The sequence below is a fragment of the Pelobates fuscus genome, chromosome 11 (genome assembly GCF_036172605.1).
Source record: "Pelobates fuscus isolate aPelFus1 chromosome 11, aPelFus1.pri, whole genome shotgun sequence".
Classification (NCBI taxonomy): Eukaryota; Metazoa; Chordata; class Amphibia; order Anura; family Pelobatidae; genus Pelobates; species Pelobates fuscus.
In genome coordinates, this window is record NC_086327.1 from 34342350 (window position 1) to 34349847 (window position 7498).

Genomic DNA, 7498 nt, shown 5'->3' on the forward strand with positions numbered 1-7498 from the left:
ACCACCCACAGGGTTTTGGAAAACAACCAATAAACACGTACAATACACTCAGAGACTCCCACACAAAATCCTCCCCTCTGCCTGTGATACAATTACCTTACACAATGGGTAATGTAATTATCACAGGCAGAGAAATACAGTTTTTCCACATTATTCATAACTTTAAAAGTATGCATCACATTCACTTAAAACATTTTCAGAATCAGCATACTCCAAATACAAACATACGTCAAAATCATACATTGGTCCAGTGGTTCAAAAGATAGGTTGTAGTCCTTTGTGACCAAATGAAGCATGGCTTTTCTGCCCAAAACCAGTTCCACAGAGTCTTCTATCCTGGAGATAATTGGGAAGTAATCCAATTATCTCCAAGGACAGAGGCAAAACCCCATTGAACACATGGCAGCAAAAGACAATAAAATACATAAAAATATATAACTGTGCAGCCATTGCATAAAAGAGGTACATTCAACATATCCCCAGATAGCTCAGATCTGAGCGCACATTATAACTGAATGGCGCTCAGATCACACACATACAGTTCAATTGCCATGGAGCTAAAGTTTTTCCCATAGTCTTTCATTATACGAATGGGCTCCATGGCATAGCTATCTGGGGTATCACCGCTCAAACAGGGCAAGCACCGAATGACCCGGCTTTCGTATCAATCAAGCGTTTCAGCATGGGGCCATAGTCTAAAGGCAGCAGGAGGGCAACAAGGCTCCTCCAATGCAATGCAGCGAGATTAGTTTCGTGAAAATGTGAAAATCCCAGTGAGAAGCGCGGAAGCGCCTCTAGCGGCTGTCAATGAGATAGCCACTAGAAGCTGGATTAACCCATTTGTAAACATAGCAGTTTCTCTGAAACTGCTATGTTTACAGCAGGCAGGGTTAATCCTAGATGGACCTGGCACCCAGACCACTTCTTTCAGCTGAAGTGGTCTGGGTGCCTATAGTGGTCCTTTAACCCCTTCAGGACCGGCCTGTTTTTGCGATGTTTGTACGTTAAGGACCAGAGCAGTTTTAACACTTTTGTGGTGTTTGTGTTTAGCTGTAATTTTCCGCTCTCTCATTTACGGTTCCCATACAAGTTATATATTGTTTTTTTCACGACAAGAAGGGCTTTCTTTACATACCAGTATTTATATTATGTCATATATTGTATTTAAAAAAAATAATAAAATATGGTGAAAAATAAAAAAAAAAACATGTTTTTGGACTTTTACTTGAAAAATCTTTTACTTATCTACAAAAGCTAATGAAAAAAACTGCTAAATAGATTCAAAATTTTGTCCCGAGTTTAAAAACACCCAGTGTTTACATGCTTTATTGCTTTTTTTTGCAAGTTATAGGCCTATGAATACAAGTAGGAAATTGCTGTTTCAATATATATATATTTTAAATGTATCAATAGTGACATTGTTACACCGTTATCTGTCATAAATCCCCGAAACACACCTAACATGTACATATTTTTTAAAGTAGACAACCCAGGGTATTCAAAATGGGGTATGTCCAGTCTTTTTTCGTAGCCACCTAGTCACAATCACTGGCCAAAGTTAGCATTTATATTTGTTTGTGTGTTAAAAATGCAAAAATCGCTAACTTTGGCCGGTGTTTGTGACTAAGTGGCTACTAAAAAAGGCTGAACATACCCCATTTGCAATACCTAGGGTTGTCTTCTTTTGCAAATGGTATGCCATCATGGGGCTAATTCTCATTCCTTGGCTACCATACGCTCTCAAAGGCAACCTAACCAATCTGACAAATTTCAATAAAAAAAATAAAAGTAAAATCAAGCCTTATATTTGACCCTGTAACTTTCACAAACACTATAAAACCTCTACATGTGGGGTACTGTTATACTCAGGAGACTTCGCTGAACACAAATATTAGTGTATCAGAACAGTAAAATATATCACAGCAATAATATCCTCAGTGAAAGAGCTGTTTGTGTGTGAAAAATGCAAAAAACTTCACTTTCACTGACAATATCATCGCTGTGATATGTTTTACTGTTTTGAAACACTAATATTTGTGTTCAGCGAAGTCTCCCGAGTAAAACAGTACCCCCATGTACAGGATTTAGGGTGTCATAGAAAGTTACAGGGTTAAACACAGTGCTAGCAAATTAAATTATCTGGACTTTTGGCCTGGGTTGGCAGGCAGGTCCCTCAAATTGCAATCATTAAAATTACTTAATTAGGTAAAAATATTACATAAATATGCACGTAGAATTTTAATATATATACATATTTATGTATTTGACGTCTACGTGTATATTTATGAAATTATTTATGTAATTATTTATGTGGACATATGTATATTTTGTATTATTTTTATTTATTTATTTATACATAGATATATATATATCATTACATTCTAAGTGTATTTTGATATAAATATATATATATCAATATCAAAATACTGTTAGAATAAAATTGAATATATATATATAATTTTTTTTTAATTATTAAAAATTATTTTTATTTTTTGTTATTTATTTTTATTAACATATTATTTGTATTTTATAATAATATATATATACCATATATATAGTTATTATATATATTGTATATATTCGTGTGTAATTTAAATATAAGTGTATTTTTATATTAATATACGTATATATAAATATAAAAATACACTTAGTGTGACATTATATATATTATATATATACATATATTATATATAGGTATATATAGATATAATACATGTATATATATCATATATATATACACATATTATTATTTTTTTTACACTTTCTTTTTTTTTTACACTTTATTTTATGATTTTTTACTTGCAGGGAGACTGCCTGTCAGCACAGACAGTCCCCCTGCAGGCAGATACACAGACCCCTATTGCGGTCATGTGATCGAGTGATCACATGGCCGTGGGGTCCTGATCTGCCGAGGGGGGACTGCCCGGGCAGACAGGCAGTCCCCCTGGACCGGGAGGAGAGCTGATCGCCGCCGTGGGACCGACGGCGATCAGGTAAGTTGCCCAAAACCGTTATGACGGTTCAGGACCGTCAGCGGTCCAAACGCACGTTTTACCGCTGACGGTCCTGAACCGTCAGCGGTCCTTAAGGGGTTAAGGACAAACTAGCCAAACTGAAAATATTCTCTAAGTCAGCTGTACTTTCAGTTAATCTAAACTGGCCTTAACTTTGAATTTCACCTTGAATTTACTGTAAATTCTTACTTAGTAGATATTCCTGATAGACACTAATACAAACTAATAGTGTGTATGTGTGTATTATCTAGTTCTCTTTAATATTTTTATTAGTGATATTGCAGAAGGTCTTGATGGTAAGGTGTGTCTTTTTGCTGATGATACAAACATATGTTACAGGGTTGATGTTCCAGGAGGGTTAAGCCAAATGGCAAATGATTTAGGTAAACTCGAAAAATGGTCAGAGTTGTGGCAGCTGACATTTAATTTGGATAAGTGCAAGATAATGCATCTTGGACGTAAAAACACAAGGATAGAGTACAGAATATTTGATAGAGTCCTAACCTCAACATTTGAGGAAAGGGATTTAGGGGTGATTATTTCCGATGACTTAAAGGTCGGCAGAAATTGTAATAGTGCAGCAGGAAATGCTAGCAGAATGCTTGGTTGTATAGGGAGAGGTATTAGCAGTAGAAAGAGGGAAATGCTCATGTCATTGTACAGAACACTCGTGAGACCTCATTTGGAGTATTGTATGCAGTACTGGAGACCATATCTCCTGAAGGATATTGATACTTTAGAAAGTTCAGAAAAGGGCTACTAAACTGGTTCATGGATTGCAGGATAAAACTTACAAGGAAAGGTTAAAGGATCTTAACATGTATAGCTTGGAGGAAAGATGAGACATGGGGGTTATGATAGAAACATTTAAATACATAAATGGAATCAACACAGTAAAGGAGAAGACTATATTTAAAAGAAGAAAAACTACAACAACAAGAGTCTTAAATTAGAGGGACAAAGGTTTAAAAATAATACCAGGAAGTATTACTTTACTGAGAGGGTAGTGGATGCATGGAATAGCCTTCCAGCTGAAGTGGTAGAGGTTAACACAGTGAGGGAACTCCCTGTATCTTAGTTCAAGCATTTTGGTCTCCAATTTATTTATCAAGGCGCTTATAGTCTGAGCCACTTTCTAACGGCTCAGCATCACGTGAGTGAGATATTTTCTTCTCCATTCATTTTATTAACATATACAGGCTATACTATGTTTTGTGTTTTATATTTCTAGGACACATACAGATACATGGTAATATTGCATGTTATATATTATCCATGATTAGTTTGTTTACCACACATTTTGCTCTCACCATATTGTTTATTATATTCTGTTTGTTTAACTTTGTGTGATTTGGAGTGACACACACTTGGTGATTTTGAGCAATTTCTTCAATTCTTTCTCCTCTTCTTTTTTGCTGTTTTCCATTAACACAGTGAGGGAGTTTAAGCATGCGTGGGATAGGCATTAGGCTATCCTAGCTATAAGATAAGGCCAGGGACTAATGAAAGTATGTAGAAAACTGGGCAGACTAGATGGGCCCAATGGTTCTTATCTGCCGTCACATTCTATGTTTCAATAATGCATTGATTTTAATTAGTTATTTTTCCACAGGAAAACTTCTCAAATCTTCAAGCAAACACTAACTACTTCAATGAACGGAACTGCAAAGAAAATGAAACACCATCATTATTCACAATGGGAATTATTCATTGTAAGCAGCTTTGTCATTAGACAAGATATTATATTATAAAAAAAAAATGCCAGAAAAGGAAAGACTTTTATAAAAATGTCACTCTGTCTTCATACAAGTGAATATCCGATCTGATTTGCATATGTGACATGTAACTCCATGAATACAGAGGGGTAAACACGGCTTAATTTAGACTTTGGTAAACCTGAAGAATAATTGTGCTGTACAATAGAAGCACCTTGCTTTGCACTGTCATTTAAATACCAATATAATGATTTTGTAATACCTAGCTATTTTTGGTTGTGTAATCTGCAAGGAATGTTGAATGTGAACTGATATTAATGTGGTCAACCATGCTTGATTATTTAAATACAATACGTAATTAAACATAAAAAGAGTCCTAGTTTAATAATAGTATGTATACACTGTAATATCATAGTAATAAGGAAATGGAGAAAATAGCAAGCCAGTTTAAAAGTATATACAAATACAAAGAAACAAGTCCTGCGCTCAAACTCCCATCACTCCTGGGCGGCAGCAACGACCATAGCACACATCAGCCCAAATACATATAGTGAAAACCAAAGAAAAAAAGTTACCGGCGCTCTTTCCACATCCCTATGTATTTTTAAACCTCCAATGGTTTTTAGTTACCTCCAATGGCCATGAGAGGGTATGCCCACCCGCCACGTCAAGGCAGACCTCTTAGGTGGGTCCGTACTCTAACCAGGGCCGGACTGGGAAAAAAATTTGGCCCGGGCATTTTTTATTCACAGCGGCCCACTGAAAAGGGGGCGGGGCCAGATAGGGTGTGTTTTGTCATCCCCATGTATTCTCATACAGGGCATGAGAAAAGGGCCCTGTATTTGTTCTGCACAGCGCAAGCAAATGTAATAACATGCTTGCGTTGTGAATATAAGAAAAGGAAAGACTACAGAGTTAGAACAAACTAACCCTGAAGTCAGGAGGACTAAATGGGCAACAGACATGGGCATGACCCAGAGCAATATATACCGGAGGAAAAAATCCCAAGTGTTAGGGTAAATGGAAGGGAGAGCAAGGGTCCAGCTTCCAAAGACCACTAGCAGAGGGTGTGCCCATATAGGAGGGTAAATAACTGACTAGAGTCCCATGGATGAAATAATGAAATAAGCGAAAATAAAAATAAAAAATCTTAGTCACACTACCTCCTACACTCTAATAAGAGAGGAGCTGCTCTAGCCTCTGCACAAGTGGAGCCTGCTTATCTACCTGAACTCAAACTTGGGGGACACTTAGAGGCATTTCTAATTGTATTTTTATTTTTAGTTTCACCTATACATATATACCTTATAGTAGGGGTCACCTACTGGCTGTTTTTCCCAGACAACTATACAGGTGATATCTCTATCTTTATTGTTATCCCTACTAGGAGGGCAGTTCATACCACTGGTCTGCCCCCCCTATGTTCTATATAGGTGACTGGTGCATGCTTCCGGGCTGTGCTAACTAGGAAGAGCTCAATTTACGTATATGGGCATCCTTTCCTGTTCGTACATATGCTAGCCCCCGCTAACTCCAATTTTGCTTTATTTAGCCTCTAGGCAATTGCATGGTCCCCCTACAATATACTTTACATATAGTATATTATACCTGAGGGGCACACCCATGGGACCTTAACTTAGATCGAGACCAAGTGTGTGTAGCACGTTTTTTCACACACCCCTTTTTTTGCACAGTTTGCTTGCACTTTCTTGGGTTACCATATTGGTTTTTAGTACATTAATTTCCTAATAAAGATTTTTTATTTTTATTTTCGCTTATTTCATTATTTCAGCCATGGGACTCTAGTCAGTTATTTACCCTCCTATATGGGCACACCCTCTGCTAGTGGTCTTTGGAAGCTGGACCCTTGCTCTCCCTTCCATTTACCCTAACACTTGGGATTATTTCCTCCAGTATGCTTGCGTTGTGTTTGCTTGAAACTTGTCTCAGGGGTTTCCATAATTGGGATACTCACGGTATCCCATTTATGGAGACACTATGTGTTTGCTGAAATGGAATCTAGTGTGTGCATAGGGTATCCAGAGTGTGTATGTCAGAAATGTGTGTGTGTAGGTGGTGCAGCGTCTGTGTGTATGGGATCTAGTGTGTGTGAAGGAGTGCGTATAGGAGATCTAGTGAGTGTGTGTGTGAGTGGTGCAGCGTGTTTGGGGGCTGCTGTGTGTGTGAGGGGTGTAGTGTGCATTTAAGAGGAGTATAGTGTGTGTGGGAAGGTGCTGTGTGTGTGGGAGGGTGCAGTATGTGTGTGTGCTGTGTGTGGGTGCTATGTGTTAGGGTGCTGTGCGAAGGTGATGTGTGTGTGTTAGGGTGCTGTGTGTGTTAGGGTGCTGTGTGTGTTAGGGTGCTGTGTGTGTTAGGGTGCTATGTGAGTGAGGGTGCTGTGTGAGAGCTACGGTGCTGGGTGAGCGTTAGGGTGCTGGGTGAGTATGTTAGGGTGATGGGTGAGTATGTTAGGGTGATGGGTGAATGTTAGGGTGCTGTGTGAGTGTAAGGGTGCTGGGTGAGGGTGATGTGTGTGTTTGCAAGGATTGTGTATTGGGGGGAGGCAGGTAAATGCCAATATTGAGTTTTGTTTTTTTTTATTATTATTTAAAATAAATATATTATATCCCCCCCCCTTCCCTTCTTACCTGTAGCCTTGAAGGAGGGGGGGGGGGGCGCGCTGACATCCATCCCTGGTGGTCCTCGTGGTAAGTGAACTCTAGCCTTCGGGCTAGAGTTCACTCTCGCGAGACCGGGCCGGTTGCCATG

The 7498-nt window shown here is 38.4% G+C and overlaps 1 protein-coding gene across 2 annotated transcripts in view; it reads left to right on the top strand.

Annotated features, from left to right (window-relative positions):
- LOC134578204 (carcinoembryonic antigen-related cell adhesion molecule 19-like) overlaps positions 1-4711 on the top strand; it is a 53755-nt gene extending 49044 nt beyond the window's left edge. For both annotated transcript variants that reach the window (XR_010086074.1, XM_063437224.1), the window contains one exon: positions 4627-4711. The gene's annotated coding sequence lies outside the window, so the exon portion shown is untranslated. The remainder of the gene's footprint in view (positions 1-4626) is intronic.
- The last annotated feature ends 2787 nt before the right edge of the window (positions 4712-7498 follow it).